Source organism: Chlorocebus sabaeus, chromosome 15 (assembly GCF_047675955.1).
Source record: "Chlorocebus sabaeus isolate Y175 chromosome 15, mChlSab1.0.hap1, whole genome shotgun sequence".
Taxonomy (NCBI): Eukaryota; Metazoa; Chordata; class Mammalia; order Primates; family Cercopithecidae; genus Chlorocebus; species Chlorocebus sabaeus.
This window is the reverse complement of record NC_132918.1, coordinates 62,365,652-62,391,417: the sequence shown is the minus strand read 5'-3', so window position 1 is coordinate 62,391,417 and position 25,766 is coordinate 62,365,652. Positions and strand designations below refer to the sequence as shown.

Here is a 25,766-nt window from a genome sequence, read left to right as displayed (position 1 = left end):
CATTCTTTTAACCCAGCACTCAAATTCCAAGTCTGTCGTGCAGCAACCACCACCACCCCCACCCCCCGCCCAATCCCATTCACAACTAACCTTGAGAAAATTTCTAAACTCACAGCCTCTGCTGTTTCACCTCCCACTCACTCTCAAACCATCTGTCCCTCCACAGAAATGGATTTTTGCCAAGGTCACCCACAACCTCCATGATAGCAAATTCAATGAATGTTTCTGAGTCCTCATGTCATTTGATAATAATAAGGATAGCATCACCCAATATTTACTAAGCATTTCTTATATGCCAAGCATGGTACTCCATACTTCTCATACTTTAGCTAGGCTTCACAACAAGTAGATGAAGTAGGCTTTACAATTACACCCCTTTTATAACTTGAGCCTTTGCGAAGTAATGCAACAGGTGACAAACATCACACACCCTGCGAGCTAGGCAGTTAGGATTCAAACACCAGCTCAGCTCCAGAGCCCAGGTCCTCAACCCTGCAGGTTGCAGCTTCCTCTCTGCAACATCAGACTGCACCCTTTGCGTGGCTCAGTACTTTCTCCTGCGTCCTTTGTGGTCTCTATCTGGGGCTGCTCTTCCTTGGTGCACCCTTAAACATGGATTTCCCCAAGGTTCTACCCTCAGCTTCTCATCCCTAGAGGGCTCTCTTATGGTCCCTTGCCTCAATTATTATACACAGAAATGCAAAATCAGCCTCTGTAGGCAGTCTACTGCCTGGTGTCCCAAACTGGTCTATCTCCACAGATGCCTCAGCTAAAACATGCACAACATGGACTCAGCTCACCTACTCAATTTGAATGAAGTGCCCATTTCGAGGTGCTCTCTCAGCCTCCTGGAGGGCCTCCCTCCTAGCACTAACCACATTGTGTTGTAGTTACTGGGTCTGTCTGCCTATCCTGTGTAGCACCGCTGCCTCCCCAGTGCCTAACACAGGAGCTAGCGTGCAGTACATGCTCACACAGCAATTATGAAATTAGGTAATGCAGAGCTTTTGGCTGGTCATATAACCTCCCTAGACCTCAATTTCCTCACCTGGGAAATAAGAGTTGGAGCCCAGGAATGGGAGTATGTTCCATTCTGCAAGCTGCCTTTGAAAAACGGGCTGCTGTCAAATAAGCTGAGGCATGCTGCATGTTCGCCTCTTGGCAATTCACTTTAGGTATCACATTGAGAGCTCTGACAATTTTTTGTTGTTGTCTAAATAAGGGTTTCCCAAACTTAGTTGACAGCAGAATCTTTTCCTGGAGTATCCCAGCCCCTCCAACATGAGTGGTGCTGCATGGAGTGTACACTTTGACAAACTCCAGATCAGTGAGTTCTCATTGTGTGTGGTGGGAGCAGGGGAAACGGGCAGGCAGGGGGAACCCTGCACCACTGACATCTAGTGGGTAGAGCCTACATCTTACAACGCACAGAACAGCCCCCAAAACAAATAATTATCAACGCAAAATTGTCAGTGGTGCCCAGGCTGATAAACCCTGTGCTAGACCAACCTTTACGACCAAAGTCCCTTTTAGCTCTTAAACTTCTGATGCCACCAAGCCATAAAAACTTGTTGATGCTCCAGATACAGATAATGGGACATCTCATTTAGAACAAAGACTAAGCAATGATGCATTCCTTTTAAACTAACAAAAAAGGGTTGATCAGAATATTTGCTAACCATTCTTGACTATTTTCATATTTGTCTTCTATTGTTTATTTCATGCTTTTTGTATTTTATTATCAATCTTTTATTTACAACACATTTTTAGCATAATATTATGGAGCAATCACTGGAAAAAAATTCACTTTGGTCACTATTAAAAAATTAAAGAGAAATGCGACAGTTTACACCATATTGTGCAATCAGATGTTTTGCAAACATTCTGTGAAGGGTTTACCCAGTTCTTCCTTAAAGAATAACTTAAAAGTAGTGCTAAAAAGGATGACGATTTTGTTTAACATTGCACTTTAGCTAATAAAAAAATAAGTCTGTGTTCAAATTACATTGCTTCAGGGAAGAAAGAAAAGAAAAATAAATTGCTTTAAATTAAATACATATCAAGGACAAAATGAATAACTAGCAAAGAAATATTTTAAATTGATTTTTTTCAGCCACCCACATCCCATTCTTCCTTCACCTTAAAAAAGGGTGGCCAGGCGCAGTGACTTACATCTGTAATACCAGCACTTTGGGAGGCTGAGGCAGGTGGATCACGAGGTCAGGAAATCAAGACCATCCTGGCTAACACAGTGAAACTCTGTCCCTACTAAAAATACAAAAAATTAGCCAGGTGTGGTGGCGGGCACCTGTAGTCCCAGCTACTAGGGGGGCTGAGGCAGGAGAATGGCGTGAACCCGGGAGGCAGAGCTTGCAGTGAGCCGAGATTGCACCACTGCACTCCAGCATGAGTGATAGAGTGAGACTCTGTCTCAAAAAAAAAAAAAAGGTTTTGCTTACAAATGATTTTGTTTGCTAGAGTAAAAATCTGATCACTGTATTAAAATAGGCTTTGTCTCTAAGTAGTTTCAGAGAGTATTTTAAGACATTATTTATCTTTCAAAAATTACATTTAAATGATGACAAAACATTAATAATAATAACAATAGTTAACATTTATTTAGCACTTAGGAAATGCCAGGCAACTGCTTTGCATACATGACCTCATTCTAACACAGAACACCTAGAGGTAGATACTGTTAATCCCACTTTATAGAGGAGGAAAATGAAGTTTTTCTTCAAGAAAAGGCATTATTCCTCAAAGTGACAGTGCTAGGAAGTAGTAAAGCCAGCCCTTGCATCTGTCTGATTCTGGAGCATTTGATTATGAATAATGGGCTTTTTCTGTTTGACAGCAACTTAAAGTTGATTAAATAGAAACATCAGTTATCATGAAGAATCAGCAAAAGACGTAATTCTGATGAGCATGGCAGTAACACTCAGAAGCCCTGGGGAAGCTGATCCAAAAAAAATAATTTTAGCTGTTTTCATGCAGACATTCTCCTTGCAAACTGTCAATATTTGAAACACTTCATTTATAGAAGTATAAGTCAATATGGCCCACTCCTTTTCTTTGTGAACTTGAACTTGTCACCTAAAAGCAGATTGGGCTGCTTTAGAAAACAATCTCACAGTTTTTCAAAAAATTAAATATAGAGTTACCATCAATTCCACTTCTAGATATATACCCAAAGAGAAATTAAAATATACATCCACACAAAAACTTGTATATTAATGATCACAGCAGCAGAGTCCATAATAGCCAAAAGGTAGAAGTAACCCACATGTACTTTAACTGATGAATAGATAAACTGTGGCATATCCACACAATGGAATATTACTCAGTCATGAAAAGGAAAGAAGTACTGATACACGCTGCAACATGGATGAACCTTTAAAAATATTTTGCTAAATGAAAGCAGCCAGTTGGAAAAGGCCATATATTGTATGATTCCACTTATATAAAATGTTTAGGGAGGGCAAATTCAGAGAGACAGTAATTTACTGGTTGCCAGGGACTGGGGGTAACCGTTATTGGGCAAGGTATGAAAAGAGACGTGAAAATGTTCTGCAGTTAGATAGTGGTAATGGTTGCATAACTATAAATACAATAAAACTAATGGATTGTATGCTCTTAAAAAATAGACTGTATGGTATGAGAATTGCATCTCAAGAAATTAAAAACATCATATTAGATAGCAGCAATAAAGAAAATGAGCAATAGAGCTCATGTTTATAACTCGAACTAAGATAAATATATGTGCAAACAGAATTTTGGAATTCTAAGTGTACATGCTGGTTAACCATACTGGCCTAAATCATTTTACATTAAAAAAAAAAAAAAAAAAAAAACCCTGTATTCTGTAGGTTTAAATTCCATATACATGAAATCAAGCTGAATAAAATCTAAAATCCTGACCTAGAGGTATACTCTAATACCTAGTAAAAATCATTATTTTAAGAATATCATGGTTATTTGCAATCACTGACTTATACTGAACAATGCTAGTAAACTACCTTCATGCTGCTGCTGGAAACAGGGCAGTGTTCCTTATAGAATTAAAGGAGAAATCTATCACTCTGCATTTTCTCTTCCAATGACCTTTAACTGGTATAGTCCAGCAGAGAGTGACTGTAAGTTGTAGAAAAGTTAACTTGCTAGGGCCAAGCGCATGCTCAGGAAAGACCTGAGACGCCCCTAAACTCTCACCTCTGGCTGACCTCCAGGCTCTGTGCAAATAGGAAGTGAAGGCTAAGGCAGAGTTGTAAACTGCCTGGTTTGTATTAAAGCATGTTTTGACATATACACAGAAGCCAAGTACAAAGACTAGGAGTTGTTTGTGGTATTTTGTCCCAGGTGTTTAAGGAAATTTCTGTCAATCACTAACTGACTGCTAAGCTAATGGAACAGAAGCTTCAACGGACCTATATGACAAAGAATACAGGCTTTATAAAATTAGTATAAAAATGTCACTAATCAAATCAAAAACAACAACTACAATAAGCAGCAACAAACCCTGGGGGAAATCTCATTTCCAGAGTTGCCACATTATAATATTAAAAATTACAGTTTTCAACAAAACTACATGATATACAAAGGAACAAAGTATTGCCCGTACACAGGAAAAAAGGCAACTTGTAAAAACTGCCTGAGGAAACCCACACATTGCAAGTACTAATCAAAGATTTTTAATCAACTATGTTAAATACACTCAAAGAAATAAACAGAATCATGCACAAAGAACTAAAGGAAATCATGAGAATGATGTCTCACCAAATAGAGAAGATCAATAAACAGATCAAAACGACTTTTTAAACGGAGCCAAACAGAAATTCTGGAGATGAGAAGTATAATAACTTAATAGAAAATTTCACCAGAAGGACTCAACAGCAGAAGGAATCAGCAAACGTGAAGATAGGTGAATTAAGATTACCCAATCTGAGCAGCAGAAAGAAAAAGAAATGAAGGAAAATGAGTAGTCTAAGAAAGTTGTAGGACACCATTAATTATAGCAATATATGCATAATAGGAGTTCCATGAGAGGAGAGAAAGGCACAGAAAGAATATTTGAAGAAGCCGTGGCTGAAAACTCCCCAAATCTGATGACAAATGAAAAAAATATTTAATTAAGGGTGGTACTAACAGAAGTGGTTATGTGAGTGTATGAGGGCAAATGAACCAAACCCCATGCCACCAGGTGTTTCTGACACAAGAAGAGTGAAAGTCTGAAAGAATGGAATTCCTTGTCAATAAAAGTCCACTGAGAGGTGGGTGCTGTGCTAAAGACCCTGAAGAGGGCAAGAGGAAATGGCAGGTAGAAATCCAAGCCTCTACCTGTGCAACCCTGGCCACTTTCACCGGCTTTCAGCCTTCTGCTGTCATTGCTCCCTTGCTCCTTTTGCAGCTATGCTGCTACCTCCCTGATCTTCCCCTCTCCTCACTGCTAGATCACCTGATGTGATATCTGCCCTCCAGCTGACCAGCTGACTGCCCCCACCTCCACTCTCAAATCACCAGGGTGGTGAACAGCCACTGTTATGGACTGAGCTCTCCCTTATCCCTCCAACAGGAGACAAAAGACTGAGACCCCTACCCTAGATGTTGTAGAGTCTAAGTCACTCTGATTGGTCAGGGATTCCAACACAAATCACATTTTAATGGCTGGTTGGTGGTTGTGGGGGAGCCAAGCTTATTCTGACACTCAAAAATATTTTATTATACTTAGTGATCTTTTAAATTCATTCTTAGAAAGAGGTTGCTATATTCTAAATATGTATTATAGGGGGGTTATTGTTTTCTCTAACGAATCCTTTTTTTCACCTTTACAGTAAGTATTGACAGGGAAATCAAGGTTTGATACGCAATATTTTGCCTCCAGAAGCTTTTCTGTTTGTCCAAGGTATTAATGGATGCCTTGATGGAGGGTGGGTGAGGGAAGGGTTGTCTTTTATTAAACCCTGTACTATGATTACCCTCTTGAGGTGGTATATTTAGCTGTCTCTAACATTTCTTTCTTAAAACATAATATTTCTATTTTAATTACTATGGGCTAGGAAAATATTCTATGTCCATTCACAGGTCGAGTTTCATTTGCCCATTCCCAATTATGATATTTGGTACAATACTGACAGAAATATCCCGTACAGGATTATCTTCAACAGCACCTAATATTGTTTCTAAGCCCTGCATTAAACAATATTAGAGTATAAACACATACATGCATAGGAAGACGTATTTCCCTAATTTGGCCTCCTCCATAGTTATATATGGTGGAATTATGAGATCTTAGGAATGATTTCTTTTGAGAAAGGAAATAATCTTTCATGAGAGTTGATACACAATGTATCAAAGAAAGTTCCATCCAGTTAGAAAAGCATGAAGTGATTTTAAATCTTTAAAGTTACCAATTTTAGAACTCTATAAAATTTCAGAATTGTTTTAAAGCTTTGAGGGAGGTTATATGCTTAAAATAGGTTTGACTTTGCATTCCTATTAAAACTGTAAATCAGAGTGCTGAATTCTGAATACTGAAATTCTTCCTGAATAAGTTTTAACATAACAAAAACTGCAGAGCCAAATTGTTCTAGCAGTAAAGATTCTGCTTCATAGGAATTTTAAAAGTTCATAACTATTAAAAAGTATAAATTTTCCTCCTACCCTGACATAGATTAAAAATAGTTGGATCACATTCTTTTTAAATAGTTGCATGCAACTATTTTCTCTTTTTTTTTTTTTTTTTTTTTTTGCTCTGCTAAAAATATGTATAACTCAACCAACCTACTAAAATCAAAGAATCTTTCATTTTCTTTTTCCCATAGCTTCCAGTTTCTTGGATGAGATTTTTCCACAGTTATCTTAGTATTTCCTGTGTCCTTACTTAAAGAACAGTTCAACCTGTACCCTTCACAATCAAATTCTTTCTTGATGATTGCCTGATTAATAGAAAGGTGGTGGTTATAAAGATCATACTAGAATGATTTACACCTGTCTTTAGAAAAAAAATTTGCACTTGTATATGAAAATAAGTTAGTGATATTCTGGGAATTTAGAATCTTGTTCCCTCAAAGTCTGCCATACTTTTATTTCACATTGTTGTATTATACAGGGAGCAGTACATCTCCTGTTTTTCTCATCCACATCCTCACCCAGCCTTTGAAGAATGCTGAAAGTCTGCCGAAATAAGATCCCCTTTTAGGAAAATCTAGATACTGTTTCCCTCAAAAGATTATTCTCAGCTCATGTGCTCAATAATCTTACCCTTTCCTAGATATTCTATCAGCTTGCCAAGAATGGATGTGAAATTCACCAACTCACACTTTCTCAAAGTGTCTGGAGCAAGTAAGTCACATTTCCAATACATCAGACCGCCCCAATCCCTTGGTCACGATATTGAGAGCTTTCTTATATGATGAAACAGATGATTAAATTAAAATTAAAATAATGTACTTGATACTAATTATTTGAAAGACTCTTTTCAAAGGCAACCTTATTCTGGAATTGTCCATTTAAAAAATATATGACTAAAACATCTGACTAGCTCTCTCCCTACCATGTAGCATATATTTGTTGCTATAAACACACTTAAGAAGCTGAGAGCTCTGCTCCATGCCCTTAGGAAAACTTATCATATGATCTGGGCCCACAAATAAAATAAAACTTGTAATGTTTAAAGATGCTTTTCAGTCAAAATGTTAAGCACCTTTTTAAGAAATGGCCTTAATCTATTTTGTTCATCTGCATAAAACTCCAAATTCAAACTTTGACTGAAATGAGAAATAGTTTTAATGGCCATTACCACACCAAACTTCCTTTCAAGGACAAAAATAAAGGAAAGCTATAAATGTGGAATTACCAAAACACGTTTATAGATTATGATTTGGTGCGAGAAATTAGTATTCAAACTGTTTTACTGTATTCTTATGTCGTAGTGGTTGTAATACAGTGCTTATCAATCCAATAAAATCCTATTTATTCATAGTATTTGAGGAACTGAGCGGCCTATGGTTAAATGAGAAAAAAATACAGTTTTAAAATGAATTAAAACACCATACAAGCATTTTCATTCCTGCATTCTTTAAGCATGCCCTCCCTAAAGGCCCTCTCCACCCTCATCAATAGCCTTGCTAGTGTGTAATAGCCACTCACAGAGCTCAAAGCACTTGCTCTTGATATCTCTCACCCTAATTTATATATCTGCTTTTAAATTTTTGGTTGACCTTTCCAGTTCAGATTCTCAATAAGCGAGAATTTATCATATAATCATAGTAAGCAATAAAATTAAGTTTTATAAATTAACTTTTAATGTTTATGTGGAATACCCTTGAGAATTATACAACACTAATAATGCCTTATTATCTCATTTATAAAAGAAAAACATGTAAAGATTAAGATCACATCTAATAAACATAATTTTAAAAAGTTAAATGATATTCTAAAGCCACTCAAATCAGTAAATAATATCCTCAGTTGCCTTCTAAAGAGGCTGTTCCAGAATCTGGAATCCATGATCAAGTGACTCAAGTACCTATTGTTCCATTCACATGCTACAGTGTGGAAGATGCTTTAGAGGTGACAAAGTAATTCAACTACAAACACAAATAGTACCATTAACAAAATATTATGGAAAAATAATTTCAATTTGTGTAAAAACACACAGTATATTTGCCTCACTGATTTCTACTCTCAGAGGCAGTCAGGAAAATAAAATTGGGGTTGACAAGATTATACTCTAATTCTGACCCCACAGCTTACAGAAAATACCATTTCAGAAGTCCATGTTCACAGAATCTTTGCGATGAGGATTCCCAAGAACAACACTTATTCATGTGCCAATACCTCAGGTGACTCTTCCTCACTCAGAGGGAAGCACCTCCAAGAAAACAGGTGTCCCCTTAACCAGACTCCAAAAAAGGCCAGTCATAGGGAGTAAACTTTTTCTGTAAGCCAACTATATAGGCTGCAGAGTTCATAAGCTAGTGGAAGGCTAAATATTAAAGAGCTAAGCATACAACTTTAAAAGTCAAAAAAAATAGCAAAAAGAATAAACCCAAAGAAAGAAAAAGTAAAGAAATAAGGATAATGGAAATAATAAAGATAAAACCAGAAATTAATGAAACAGAAAAGGGATACAACAAAACAATACATAAAATCAACAAAGCCACAAACTGATGCTTAAAAGGATTATGAAACTGATAAATCTCTGGCATACCTGATCAGTAAAAAAGGACAAACAATTCTAGTAAGGAAAAGAGGAACAAAACTACATATGCAGTGGGTTGTAAAAAGGCGAGATAATTTGATGAACATTATGCTAATAAATCTGAAAATGCAGGCAAAATGGACAAATTCCTAACATCTTATAACCAAATAGTACAAAAATAGTGCAGCCCCTAGACTTCAAACTAGCTAGTATATAAAGACACTTTAAACTCAGGAGAACAAGTTTCAGAAATTCATCTGTACTATATCCTATTAAATTATTATTTAGTAATTTAAATTTTGGCTCCAAATGAGTGAATTCAGTTTTTTGGTTCAAACGAATAAAACTAAAAATTTTAATTACAATATTTCACAGCTAAGTATTATGGTTAACAACTGCTCTAAGTTTAAGAATGATGTCCATATATTTTTAAATAATTTATTTAATCCAGAGTTTTCCTGAAGTACTTCTGTTTAACTTTCGGGATTAATGGATACAAGTTTATATATGCCGTCAAGTGTAAAGTGATTAGGATTTGTTAACTTTCTGAAACTTAGCTGAATGACCTTTGTACTCCTATATTTAACATTAACTTTGACTGCTTTATTCCAGTGAGTGAGTGCAAAGAGCAACAAAGTCAAAGAATTATATAACTAGGTGAGGTTTCAGCCCTTTATAGATGAAGAAACTGAGACCCAGTAAAGTGAAATCCTTGCCCAGGTCATTATACTGGCTTAGCCTTTTTCCTTCAACACATAAAGTTATGATAATTCTACATCCTATGGAACACAATTCTGTCCCATTACCTTAACTATTACAGTAATATGAAGCTAATGTTCAAACCCCCAAATGCATCTCTCTGTGGCTATTTAGAGTCAGTACAGCCATTAGCATTAGGGGACTTTCCATCCATTGTAAAAAGAGACTATTTTCCTATTTAGTTACCAGACTCACCTATTATTCTTTGAAATTAATTGCATTTTCATACATAAAAATCTATCATAAATAGGAGAAGAGGAGGAAACTGTTTTAATGCTGATACACAAATTGAATTTTGTGATTAACAGGTAAAAGTCTTCTCTGTCGTAAATATGTAATTTTTCAATAACCAGCTACTTAAAAGATGAGATTTTCATATAAAGCACAAAATCTATCTATTGTTTTAACATCTCTCTCCTTTTGTCTTCCTGGTTTAAATGCCTTGCTGACTGTAAAGTTCACAGTGATAATCTGTTCTTCCTTATAATAACCTGGCACAATCTTACAGTCTTATTTTAGTTTCTCAGATTAAGGGTATGAACCAAGACTGTGTTGAACACTGCTCCTTTGATTCATGCAGTAATACAAAAGTTATCTGTCAGATGGTAATACACATAGGTAAAAAGGGGAATATTCAAGTACTCATCCAAATTTTTTCTACATAATACAAAATTTTCAAATAATGAGACATTTGAATGATTCACATAAGAAAATAGAAGACTGGCATTATGGAATCAAAACATCAAGATGACTGAGTTTCCCTTTTGCATAAGTTCCCAAGATGACCACCACAATATTGGATCCTACATGAGCTTCTTCAGTGTGCACCTGCCACTCCCCCATCAAGGAGTGGGGTCTCATTTCCATCTCTCTGAATCAGTGCTGGTCTATGATTCATTTGTAGCTAAAAGAATGCAGTCGAAGTGACTCAGTGTAACTTCTAAGCTTAGGTCAGAAGACGCCATGCAGCTTTTATCTAGTTCTCCTTGAAGGCTTACTGTGGGGAACATCCAACTATCTGGGACCATCAAGTGGAGAGGCTACACATAGACACTCTGGCTGACATTCTCAGCTGAGCCCAACATTCCTGCTGTCCCTGCAAAAGTGCCCAACATGTGAGTATGGAAGCCATCCTGGAAGTGAACCCTCCAGTTTCTAGTCATCAGAATACATCAGAGAGCAGAGACAAGACATTTCTGATGTGTCCTGTTCAAACTGTCAATCCACAGAATCCATGATCATAATAAAATGGTCACTGTTCTATGCCACTAAGTTTGAGGTGGTGTGTTATATAGTTTGTAGATAACCAAATGAGCAAGTTTTGACCTAAAACAAAAGCTATTAAGACTCCTCATTACTGTTGAGCCTAGTAATAGGATTAATTATTCTAATTTATTGGTTAGGTAACCAGATAGTCCAGAAAGCTAAAAAGATCCTTCAGACGTGACTCTAATTGAAAGGAAGAGGAGTCCACTGCTACACAGAGGATGCATGTCCTTAACAAAATGGGACCGTGTCCTATGTACATCCGGATGTGAAGGACAGAAAGGGGCTAAGTACCAGGAAAAGGATGGGCCAAGGAAGGAAGAGCCTTTTATAGCATAGCTATCTCATTCTCCAGTTACTGCCAGGCAACCTACTGAGGAAACTATGAGTCTCCCAGGGGCTTGTAAGACAAAGAACACAGGCTAGGGGAGGGGGGACATAAAGAACACACAAGCTGTTCCTCTACCCTCTGAGGTACAGGATGACACATGGATAATGTGCGACCACAAAAGAGAAAAGGAAGCCAAAGATATAAGTTACCACACAGCCTTGAATACCAAAAAGGAAAAATCAAGGATTTTAACTATCTTTATCTTTTATCTTTCAAAATTTTTTGGATAATATATTTATGGTTTAAGTCTCTTTAAGTAATTGATATCAAAATAATTGCAAATGTTCATCATCAATTATTTGGACTTTTCCTCTTAATTAAAAAGATGATATCATCATATGAAGCACATTCATTTGAGGCCACAACATCACTGATTCTTTACATGGATGGTACTAATTTACTTATTTTAGAATATTTTCTTTAACATACTGGGTGCTCTTGACAGTAAGTTATTCCTGGAGTTTTGGCAATAAGTAACTCAAATGCCAAGCTCCAGAATATATTTTTCCATCAGAAATAATTTAAGGAGAAGCTGCTTCCCACCTGATCCTTCCTCTATGCTATGGGCCATTTTCTTATTTCCCTTCTTCAATGCTGGAGGGAAGATATTCTCAGTAGATGTCAGGACTAATTCTCTACAGAAACCCATCTGCCTCAGTGAAACCTATAACCCAACAAAGGATGTTATATTTTTTTAACCAAAATAAGTGAGAAACTACTAGCTCAAAAGCAAAATATACAGATAGTCATTGTTTTAAGAGGTTGAATAAGCTTAGATTTCACATTCCACATTCTTCCCCAAACCTCTGTTCCATAGTGTGGTAGGTTTACTGAGTCGATTGTACTGTGCTGGTGCTATAATATTAAAGTAGGCTGTCATCTGCAACAAGCAAAGGAAAAACTTTTAGTCAGATGAAAACACAGAATCCTTTTTAAGATTGTGGGCCCTTACTAAGCATGCTTTGATTTGATTATTTATGAATAATGGAAACCATAGCAGGCTGTGTTACATGCTCGTGAATCACCTCCTGAGGTGTGAGTGAGTTGAGCCTGGACTTTCTTCATGTTATTTATTGCATTCCCTGCATCTGAAATGTAAGCTGAACGAGGTGATCCTCCTTCTCTCTCTATCCTTTCCCTCTACTTCTTTCTCCTTTCATTAGTGGTGGATGGGAAGGCAAAGGAGAAGCACTGTCCTTTTCCCTATGTCAAACCTGGCCTGACCCAAATAATGTCAAAATCACCTTTTAAGAAATAATGTTTTCATAGTTCAGTTGATAAATTTGGAAGGAAAAAATGCATAAACAGAATAAATCTATGAGAAGTAGTTTCCTAATGACAGAGATGAAACACTATCTGAATAAGAGGAGGAAAAAAATAATAAAATTAAAAGGAAAAATATTAGAGCAGCAAAGAAACCTACCTACACTACAAAAAATATATCTAAACCACAGGGAAGTGGCACTGTTTCCAGTGCCAAAAAATTATGGAGCATGAATAAGTATAACAGGAAATACTGAAAAATTTCAAAGATTCTAACGGTAAATATATGCCAGCTTTTTCTATTTCATGTTTTGGCTAAATATCAGTGTACAGTGAATGTGTGGATATTAGCACCCAGAATCTCTCACCTTAAAAATAAAAAAGGCTGCAAGGTAAATAAATAAATAAATAAATAAATAAATAAATAGGCAAGGTGAGAGTAAACACACAAATTTCAATGACGTCTGAAGCAACTTCTAGACCTTTACCAAAAGCATGAACCTCATAGCGAGAAGAATGTTCACTAATGTTATGCATTGTTCAGCTTACGTTAATTTTTCTTTACCACATTATAAAAGATACGTTTTAATTGATTTGTTCCAACATCCATCTACTAAGACAGCTTTATAAGCAGATCAAATCTTCATTTCCTTAAACTCAAAAGTATTGTCTTTCAATTTATACAAATACTTTAGGCCAGCGGCAGTGGCTCATAATCCCAGCACTTTAGGTAGCTGAGGTGGGAGGATCACTTGAGGACAGGTATTCAAGACCAGCCTGGGCATCACTGCAAGATCTCCTCTCTACAGAAAAGTTTAAAAATTAGCTGGACATTGTGGCATTTGCCTGTAGTCTCAGCAACTCAAGAGGCTGAGGAGGGAGGGTCACTTGAGTCCAGGAGGTTGAGGCTGCTATGCTCATGCCACTGCACTCCAGCCTGGGTGACAGAGTGAGACCCTGTTTCTAAAAACAATAAAAAAATACATAAAATAAATAAAGGAATATTTTAGGAATCTTTAAATCACACATACCCCCTAAATCCTGTAACAGGAAGACTCTAACAAGTTCTATACAAATTTTTAATCATTCATTTTAACTTCATGAAAACCAAAGTTTACCAAATCTATTCAAAAAGACAGATACCTACATATTTTAACACAATGAAATTGGACCACCAAGAGAAAAAAAAAACCTTGAAATTTAAATCCAATTTATCATGTAAGTACACTTACATTTTAATTCATGAGCTGAGAATCCAATTCAACATACTAATTTTAATGACAGATGAATTTAAGAAATACATCTTTTGAAAACTCACCTTTCTCTTGGATCATATTAGTGCTTAAGACAATTAAACTGAATATGTTGCTCCCTAATTCCTCCACTCACTATTCTATATATTTCTCCACATATAAAACTCACTGTATTATCCTCATGAAAACTTTATAGACTATATTAAGATCTATGTTAGAGTTACCTTAATTTTATCTCCAACTACTTTCTCCACAACTCATAACTAAAGCATTTCTCATAAATAATGGCATACACTGAAAGTCCCAAATTAAACAAGAAGAAAGAAAAAGATCAACACTGACTAAACACAATTGAACTGCATTTTAGAGTCACAAATTTAAAACATGACAACACAAAGCATGGTTGCTAAAGGTCCCCAGGATCAGAGAATCTGCAAGTTACATATCACAGGGTGTTGAAGAAAACATTTTTAAACAAAACACATTATAGTGGGTGTTACATTAATGCTATAGTCCCTTGTATTTCAATAATCTGAAATAAGGGTCTCCCTTTTTTTCATAGCAGGAGCAAAATTTACAGGCAGATCTTTCTTCCATAAAATCATTGATTTCTAAATCTAGCACCCCTAGTGTTCTCTTCAAATTTATTATGAAGATTTTTTACCAACACACTGTCACAAAAATAGTGACTACATGACAGCTATTTTTTACATATATACACATACATAAATATATTTATATATTCATATTCCATTCAGTAATTGCACTTCATTTCTCTTTCTCAAACAAGGTCACTACATTTCACAAAATCTTTGACTAAATGTAAATATTTGTTTTTCTTAAAATTTACATCTATAATTTAAAATGATATAATTTGAGGTAAACATATCAGAAGGCAGTCAACCATTAAAATATTAATTCATTTGCTTACTAATCATAACAGAATTCCAGCAATAATCTGAAAATATAATTGAGAAAAATTTTACACCACACCTTACATCATTAGGTAGTGATCCTATTTTCTAAATGAAAATATTAGTAAACCCACAGAAGACTCTTGCCAGATAAAAGATACAGGGCACACCTACAACACCTACAACCAAAATTCTAGCAAATGGGTAAGAAAAGTCCCTAGAGAAGAGCTGGGCTTGCTAACCAAAAGGAGAGGGAAAGTAATTCTGGAATAGGGTACAGATTACAAGACTACAAGGGAGGTGAAGTAATGTCAGCTTGTGAGGCCCAGTCTGGCCAAGACAGAGGTTGGTGGGAAGTGGAAGAGGATGCTACAGGAGCACTGATGATACATGGGAGGTCCTGGAAACCAAGAGGAAGGTTAAGGCTTCAGCCTCAGAGCAAAGGGTATCACAGAACATGTTGAGAGAATTTCACAAAGTAGTGCTGTAGGAGAACTATTCTGGAAACTGTGAAAAAGGATTTGGGGGAAAGGGAGAAGAACAGAAAGGTTAATTCTTGTAATTATCTAAGCACGTGTTGGAGACAGGAACCTGGTACTAGCATCAGAAACAATGGGACAGATGTGGGGGATGATGAGAATACAGTCAGCTGGTGGGAGAAGGCCATCTTTCAACACCAATGTCTCAAAAAGGTTTTTGTTCCATTGGCTGGTTTGGTTGGAAAGTGCATTATTTATAGATCTAACATGAATTTATCTCACAGTCAACAGTAATTCAGAATTGTGCATTAATATTTTTTAAAGCAAAGAAAACAGTCAAAGAAAGCAGAATAACTCAGTGGAGAGAGCACCTGGTCTCACAGTCAGGAGCCCACAAATCTATTTCTGGCTTTTTGAGCAATGTTGCTCATCACCTTGCACAACTGAATCAGTCTCAGTTCCCTTCAAAGAAAAATGGTAAAGCAAACTAATATGACTGTTGAAGAGTTATGAGGGGAGAAACAGACTCAAATCTTTGAAAGTGCTTGAAGTAAAACCACTATACACATGTTAAACCACTAACAAGTAATATTTTCTAAATATACCATATGAACCTTCAATTTTGTCCAACTATATATATTCTTTCTTTTGATAAGGATGCAGATGTCCAAACACATCAATACCAAAATTCACCATTTTACCTACCTTTTTCATCCTTCCACGTCAGTTTTGCTTCTAAAGTTAAACACCAATCACAATCTTGACACAATTTTGAAACACTATTTGGCTATTAAAAAAAAAAACTGACGTGAAGTATTTCCATAAATTCTAACCCAGATCAAATATTTTAAAACAAAAATAATTTAACGGTTGCATTAAACCACTGGGGAGGCTGACTATGAGGCAAGGCATCCATATACTGCTACATATTAAGTATACCTTCTCTGGAATGCTTGGAACCAGAAGTGTTTCAGATTTTTTTGGATTTTGGAATATTTGCATGTACCTAATGAGATATCTTGGGGATGGAATCCAAGTCTATACAAGAAATTCATTTATGTTTCATATACATCTTATACATATAGCCTGAAGGTAATTTTATACAATATTGTTAATAATTTCATGTATGAAACAAAGTTTATGTACACTGAAAGCAAAGGTGCTGTAAGGTAAGGAATTTTCCACTTGTGGCATCACGTTGGTGCTCAAAAAGTTTCAGATTTTGGAACATTTTGGATATTTGGATTACAGATGCTTAACCTGCATTCATGAAAACAAAGGGACAAATAAATGATAATTTGCATTTTGCATGAAAATTGATTATCAGGAACACCTAAAAATAACTACAGACAGTTCAGGTTTCCTCTTCACCATTTGAGTTGTGACTGCATGAACTCTGGGAGTCCAGCACCTTTGTATGACAAAAGTAAAGCTTATAGATGATTAGTTAATTGAGAAAGGAGGCTCTGAACTCCTCTTTCTTAAAGATCTGGGTTTGTTCCAAAGAAAATACAATCTAATATATGAGTGAGATTCAGATTTCCTAGAACTAGGGAGACTAAGTAAATTCTAAAGATACTTTGGAGTATTCTTTTTCTGTTCCTTGGTTTTAAATAGTGTCCCTACTCTCCCACTATGATATTAAAATAAAAATAACTTTGCAAATATAAAATTAAAAATATATTAATGCAAAACCATGGAGAAAACTTTGGAGCCTGACAGACCTGTATTCAAATCAGAGCTGTGACCATTACTAATTCTTTTTTTTTTTTTTTTTTTTTTTTTTTTGAGACAGAGTTTTGCTCTGTGGCCCAGGCAGGAATGCAGGGATGCTATCTCGGCTCTCTGCAACCTCCGCCCCTTGGGTTCAAGTGATTTTCCTACCTCAGCCTCCGGAGTAGCTAGGATTGTAGGTACATACCACCACGTCCAGCTAATTTTTGTATTCTGGGTTGAGATAGGGTTTCACCATGTTGGCTAGGCTGGTCTTGAACTTGTGGACTCAAGTGATCCACCCACCTTGGCCTCCCAAAGTGCTGGGATTACAGAGTGAGCCACCGTGCCCGGCCCCATTACAAATTCTATATTGGGAATAATACCTATAGTACGCTATCACTAGGTAAATCTTGAAGATAAAACCAAAAGTGTTTGTTGATAGACTTGATGTAGTACATGAGATAAGAAAGGAGTCAAGGATGACTCCAAGGCCTGAGCAACTGAAAGGATATCATCAAACTAAGAAAGAAGGCTACAGATGGGAGCAGGCTGGGTGGGGAAAAGAGGGGGGTTGTGTTTCAGGTATGAAAAGTGGAAAGATCTAGCGCGATATAGTGGAAAATCTAGTAGGACATATGTGCTTGGATCACAGAAGAGAGTCGGGGTAGAGATGTAAATTTGGGAGTGGTTGGCATATAAATGGCACTTAAAACCACAAGACAGGATGAGAATATCAGGGTAGTGTGAACAGATAGGAAAGAACAGATAGAAAGAAGGCTGGGATCACTCCAATGCTGCAAGCAAAGAGAAGGAGTCAACAAAGGGGACTGAAAAGACTGATGAGTGAGACAGGAGGAGAACTGGGAGAGTAGAGAGCCCTGGCATCCGAGCAAAGTAAGTGTACCAAGATGGGGAATGATCAGCCATGCCAAACACTACTGAGGGGTGAAGTAAGGGGAGGACTGCAAACTGACTTGAGGGATTTAGGAACTTGGAGGTTATTGGTGACCTTGACAAGAGTGGCTTTGGAGAATAGTGACAGTGAGGACCTGAAGCGAGTGGCTTTAAGAAAAACAGGAGCAAGGAATTTAAGACAGTAAGCATTGACAACTCTTCAAATTGTTTTTGCTGCAAAGGGGGCAAAGAAATTGTGCAGTAGCCAGCAGGAGAAGATGCATCAAGAATATATGAAAAAAATATCAGAATGTTTGATGCTGATGGGAATAATCCAGTGGAGAGTGAAAACTGGTGCTACAGGAGAGGTGAGGAGAGCTGCTTATGAATTAGCTGCTAATTCATCTTGGTAAGGTGACAGAAAGCAGAATCTGTGGGTGTGACGTGATCATGGTGGGCCATAGCCAAATAACAATAATGGTAATCAGTCAGATCAATTATATTGTTTCCTAGGAAAGGGAGGGGAAGAGCCTTTAAAGTAGGAAGAAACCATCCTGATCTTTAAATTTCTGAATTATTCAAAAAAGATGGCATTTAAGCTAATGGAGGTTGTTTTAAACCAAAAAAGACAGAATTATTTTTAACATCTCCCTGGCTTTTGCTGAACAGAAATGGGACTTCAGAGAAATATTATATCAGTTATAGAATAGAAAGGAAGTTACAGAATATATTAATAAAAGAATATCTGGGTTGTGGTGTGCAAATTTCAATCCCAGGACACATACAAGTTAATATTTTTGTTCCTAATCCTCTTGATACCTTAGACATTATCTGCTTAGTGTACCTTAAATCAATGATCGTGAAATATGTTTAATAAGAAAACACTAATAGTAAAAACAGCAATATCTAAAACCATTGGGTGCTTTGGTGTGCCAAACCTTTTGCTAAATGTAATAGATTCACTCTCATTTAATCAGCACAGCAGTCCTCTGTAGGAACACTATTATTATTCCCTTTTCCTAGATGAGGAAGCTACAAGAAGTTATGTAACTTGCTCAACAAACAGTAAGTGTCAAAGCTAAAATTTGAACACAGGTCCTTGCTATTAAGAAACAGCAAAAACCTGTATATTGAGAGTGTACATTTTAAGTTACCACACCAAGAACTGAAACCCAAAACAAGGATAACAATTTCAAGTATTTTAAATGTACTGGAAAAAAACATTAAAATACTGCTCTCTTGAGTAAGCAAAATATTTATTTTACATAAGTGCAGCAGGCAGATAACATAAGCTCTTTTATACTACTCCTGAGACACACTGATAACCATGGTCTGCCCTCTGGGATACCATCATATACTAATACTACTTTTATAATATGAGAAAAAATAGAAAGAAGGCTGAAGCATACTTTGCTCCAAATATCTAGTTAACTTAAGATGTCTCGATGCTTCTCAAGTACTACCATAATTTTCCAAATTACACATCATCAGAAAATAAATGTATGTTGATACATTATATATTTCCAATAGTGTCTACTCATATTACACTTTTATTAATTTCATCTTCATCTGAACAAACAAGCTATTTTTAAGCCCAGCATCAAAAATGTATAATAAAACACCTGGAACACAGCCTCAATCCCCAACACCCCAACCTGAGCTGCCCACCTCCCAGACTGCCAACCTTTGTCACTCCACCAAACATGCTGCGCTGTGCATTCATGGGTCTCTGATTATGCTGTTCCCTGTGCCTGAAAATTACCCACCACCCCCCGAGGCAGTGCATGTGGTGGGTGCCCTGTCCAAATCCCTGCAACTGCCCCGAGTGTTAGCTACTAACAGCTCTCAGCTAATCCAGGGATGTTATATCCCCCTGCCCACAGGCAAGGAGCAACTGACTGGGGTACATTAAAAGAAAAAAGAGACACATCAACCAATTGTAATGTATGGGATCTTAACTGGACCCTAAATTAAACAAACTAATTTTTTTAAGCTATGTCTCTTAAAAATAATTGGAACACTATTGATAGTTGATGATATTGAGGAATTATTACTATTTTACAGGTATAATAATAATATTGTGGATGGTAAAAAATATATTTATGGATAATATGGTGTCTGGAATTTGCTTTAAAATAACACAGGATGGGGATAAGTGGATAGGAACGCAGAGGAAACGATATTAGCCATGAGCTGATAACTGCTGAAGATGGGAGATGGGTACATAAAGTTTACCATATTATTCTCTCTATTTGTGCCCATTTCTGATAATAAAAAGTTTAAACAGAGAGACAGAAAACCCATGAAATGGAGGTCGGGAGTCAAACATACAATAGGAATGACAAACAGTGTCAAATCAGCCCACACAGTATTTTCACTTATATTTGCTTAAACATCATCTGGAATAAAATATTGACATGAATAGATATCATTGGAACAAAAAAACTGAAGATTCATTTAACTTGTTTTGAAACAAAACAAATTGAATACAATGAAACGAACTGATATTTATTTCTTTTGCGCAGTCATCATGAAGGCAGGTAAAGCAAACAACCAAATTCTACTTCAAGGGCACAACTCCTAAAGTAAATCTAGACTTTTGCTATGCTGTAAGTTAATACCAAAAAAACCAAAACAAACAAACAAAAAAACGCTACTAATTATTGAAAGCTGAGCTTTACTTGCATGACTTCAATTAATTCTCTCAAAACCCCAGTGAGGCTAATCTCATCACTATATACATTTTAGAGATAAGGAAACTAAGGCCTATAGGTGATCCCCCCCCCAGTCTGATTCACACCAGCCCCTAATGGAGTGCTCTGGGGAACTGGGCATCACAGTGCCCAAACACCTTGGCACAGAGTCAATAAAGCAGCAGCATTTGGGCAAGGAGTCCTGAATGGTGGTAGATGCTCTAAGCATCTGACTAATAAAATGTGTGGCTGACCCAACACTGATATCACTGGGCTGCCTTTTTGGTGGTTATGGTTTGTGTTTTCTGTGCACATAAATCACAGGCTTGTCTGGTTAACATTCAGTCCTATAAAGTTGTGTTGTTCCTAGGTGATAAAGCCTACCCAAGAACTAAATGCATAATCTAGCCCCTTTTGTAACAAAACGAACAAATAAGTGGCTATTTTTTTAGACTATAATGAAAAACACCTGAAAGTTTAAATTATAAACTGACAAATTTTGAGAGTATAAGTTATTGGTAAAACCTCCAATCTCAAAATTTCCTTTCACGAAACAGGGCTTAAATTAAATATATAAGAAGAAAGGAGGATGATAAGAAACTAAAAACTGAATGAACATGGTCAAACTCATTTTCAAATAACAGCTTGCAAAAGTAATTTATCTGAGTTGCTAAACAAAGGAAACAGGATTCAGAAGTTATAAGAATGATCTCTTAAACTCTGCAACTTGGTGGGGGAAAAACACCTTCCAAGTTACCACAGGGCCTTCCCCAAGTCTGCAACCACACCGCTGTGTTTTAGACTGGGTGGAGCACAGAGTAAATAAACAGTTTCTATTTTTAGCATGCTTTTCCTGGCCACTCTGAAATTTCCTAGTCACAAATTATTGCCTGTTATCTTTTAAAATAGATTTTTACTCAAAGAATTCATAGAAAACTTCTCAGAATCAGGAAAAGACATATAAGTTATTATATAAAACTAATTTATGAACCTTTATTTTAGAAAATAATATATTATGTAAAAAGTATTACATATATTCACAAAAATAAACTGGAAAGAACGCTTAAAATATTTTTCATTGCAAATACACTCAGAAGAGTAAATATTTTCAAACTGTAGAATATTCATTACTGATACTAATACAGTAAAATTTTAGTTTTAAAAACTCAAATTTGATTAAAATTTTGAAATGATTATCTTTGCAAAAATTAACAATATAAGAAATCTATATCAAAGATATAAGTTCCATATTAACTCAAAATTCTTCAAAATGCAAATTAATAATATGCTAATGATTTATCTCAACTTTATTCAAAAATAATAGATTGAGAGTAAAAAGAACATATTCACTTGTATATTCCACATCTTCCTTATACATTTTAGAAAAAAATCAAGGGATGATCTGCATACTTCAGGGCCAACTTATTCACTGGGTACAACAGGCACAATGCTTACAGCCCCACAATGTTTTTAGGGGCTCACACAAACGTTTTAATTTCTTTTAAAATCAGAAAGGAAAAAAGGACCTTTAGCTCAGATAAAGCATTCTAATACATAATATTAACAGATTTGACTAACACAGTCATAATTTTCAATTTTTTTTTAATGGAGGAAGGAGCCTACAAAGGAAAAGGGCCTGAAAGTCATTAGTGCAGTCCTGCTGCATATAAAGTCCTCCCTACCTACCCCAAAAGCCTCTCCAGGTGGATCTGGATTTCTTGCCAAAGCAGAAGATGGTTAGTGGTGCCCTGGCTGGGCCTGGAGAGTTATGGGCACTCATCAACACCTACTCCATTTTCAGGGCCCCTGCCTCCCCCTCAATTACCTCCCTCCAGGCTCACCAAAGATTGGGCTACACAACTAATAGGTTCCCTGTATGCTGTTGCTTTTCTGAGGAGGTCTAAACTGTGAGCTAGAGCTGCTGCAACAGCAGAAGCTTGCTCTGAATCAGTTGTTTGGCTGCTTGTTTAATTTCAGATCCCTTTGAAAATTTGATGAAAACCTCTCAGAAACACATGCACATAACTACAAAATTTTGCAATTAATTTTTTGGTACACAATTTCATCATTGGAAATTTATTTTCTTTACATAGAAAATTTTAAATTTTTGTAAATAATTACACTTCTCTCATTTAAATGCAAAAATCAACTGGCTGCTTTCAAAAAAATTAAAATGAATGTAAATAGCACAGATAAAAAAGAAAGTACATTTTATACTAAAAGAAAATTTCCATTAGAAGGCTGCTATTTTGGTTTGATACAGAGGTTGAAACTGGAGCCTGGTGTTTGACAGCCAATCAGCTTTGACTTCTAGTTTTTCTTTTAATGATAAAAGACAGAGATGTAGTACTGAGTGGGGGAATCACAGACCACTTTGCCAAGCTAGGATAGCATGTGTAAAGAAGTGTGAAAATCCCCCAAAACCTCTTCTGGTTACATCACTTGCATCACTCGCTGTGCCCACACACCCTGGGGCCTTCTGTGGCAAGGACAGCACCACTGATGCTGTCTGTGTCATGAAGGAGAGGATTCAGTCCACATTTCAATGGGACTCTCAGAACCAAAATAACCCTCAAAAGCATTCTCTAGTTTCTCCTGGAGTATACAGGCTTCTGCTTGCAAAAAGACTGCCAGAGTTGTACCATTCCTGTAGTAGTCTTTTCTCATGCTGCTATGAAGAAATACCTGAGACTAGTTAATTCATAAAAGAAAGAGGTTTAATTGACTCACAGTTTTGCAGGGCTGGGGAAGCCTCAGGAAACTTACAATCATGGCAGAAGGGGAAGCAAATACATTCTCCTTAACATGGCGGCAGCAAGAAGTACAGAGCTAAGGCAAGGGAAAGCCCATTATAAAACCATCAGATCTCGTGAGAACTCACTCACTATCATGAGAACAGCAAGGAGGTAACCGCCCCCATGATTCAATCACCTCCCACCTGGTCCCTCCCATGACATGTGGTGATTATGAGAACTACAATTGAAGACAAAATTTGGGTGGGGACACAGCCAAACCATATCAATTTCTGACTGGCCAGCAGATGCACTTGGTTGTCTGCTCTCAGGCTGTGCTTCCAGGATGGCAGCCGGGCAAAAGCATTCCTACTTTCTCAGCAGCATACATCATGTTGATGGCAAAGCCTTGAATTGAAAGACAAGCCTCATTCAAAGGGAAGAGAGGCACCAAATAAGCCAACCCACCGGTAAACTCCTCCCTGTGAAAACAGTTTTCCCTTTTTTAAAACACAAGCACATTCTCTCCCCACCCCCGCCACACACACATACCCCAAACCGGTTCTCTAGAAAACCAGTAAACCTAAGTGTTAACAAAATGAACTCCAAAGTTTGCTTTTTTTTTTTTTTTTTTTTTTTGTCAAGATCTCTTGAAAAGGTTAAGGATTAAAATTCATGTTTCTGACTCTGGCCAAATTGACAACTGTACAGGCAGTCAACGCATCAAATGTTTTTCAGGATTACTGGCCAGCAGGCTTAACAAAACTAAGCAGGGATGTAGAAAGCTCCAAGTTCCCACAACACATGGGACTTTTTTCACCAAAACAGCAAAGCCAGATTAGCGGCCCAACATCTAGGTCCTCCTTCACAGGACCAAAGTTTTCTCACCATCACAATGTTAGAGTTCAAAGATATTCATTGCCACTGTACTTCCCAAAAAAAGATCACATACGCTGAATTTTTTTGATAGTCTCCACATGCACATAATCAACAAAAACTACCATGTGGTTGTAATGAAGAATGCCAGTGGGCTCACCCAGGTGCAGGCTGAAGGGACCTGTCCTGCCAAAACCTGCTTAAGAATATTAGAAGAAATGCCAGCAACCTTGAGTGTGTACGATATCATGTGCCAGAAACTGCTTCAAATCTTTCCTTCTATACTCAGCCACAAAACCAACCTGACCATTTCCCAGAAATAAAGCTTCACGGGGTCTCTCCAACTAGGTGTGACTTCTCCCACTTGACCATATAACACACGACTTTGCTGAACCTTTGGGGCTCGGTCCTCTCATACATCTGAGCACTCACTGCTGGACACATCAGAACTCCTACCGATTCCACACTTCCATTGGCAAGAACCCTGCTGTAAAACCAGCAACAGGGCTATTCTGCCTCATCATATTCAGCAATGAAAGTAAAATTTAAGGGCAGGAGCTCCAGTATACTTGGCTTTCTTAGCATTTTTCCAATATAAGAGACAGATGTCTGTGATCATATGGTAGGACAGGCCTGTTTCAGTGCCTATCGAAGAGGAACTAAACTAGTTCCATAACATGAAAGTCACCCCCAATGACAACTTACAGACCACACATAGTGTCATTGCATCCTACCCAATACTCACCTGCAGCAAAATACCTTAGTAACATCTTTGGCATAAAAAATAATTTTTTTCAAATAAACTTCAAAATAACAAGAAAGAAGTCAATAGGAAAAAACTGTTAATCATGGGTACCAGGATAAGAACTGATATCCCAGTCTAAAGATGATCACAGTTGAAATTGAAATCTTAAAAGAAAATAATTGCTTCACTTGAATACTCCTTTTCAAAATACTTAAAAATCGTCCCTCTCTGGCATGCAAATAATGCCCAATTCCTAACTTATAATACCTTTCCTATGAAAAACAAATGCATCTGAGCCAGATCCCAATTACATTTGCTTTGTATTTCAAATTAACCAGTGCATGGCAAATGATGGTAAGAGAGACTCAAAGATTAATGAAGGTTGAGGGTAGAGGCAGGCTAACCCCTACATACCTGTATGATTCCTTCCAAAGCATGCACATGCACACATACACACACACACATTGCCTTCTTTTTTTTTTTTTTGAGATGGAGTCTAGCTCTGTCTCCCAGGCTGGAGTGTAGTGGTGTGATCTCAGCTCACTCTAACCTCTGCCTCCCAAGTTCAAGCGATTCTCCTGCCTCA

At 36.9% G+C, this 25,766-nt stretch overlaps 1 protein-coding gene across 1 annotated transcript in view; it reads right to left on the bottom strand.

The window, feature by feature from the left end:
• The window catches only part of PLCL2 (phospholipase C like 2), a 200,000-nt gene that overhangs the window by 156,201 nt on the left and 18,033 nt on the right, over positions 1-25,766 (bottom strand). The window lies entirely within an intron of this gene.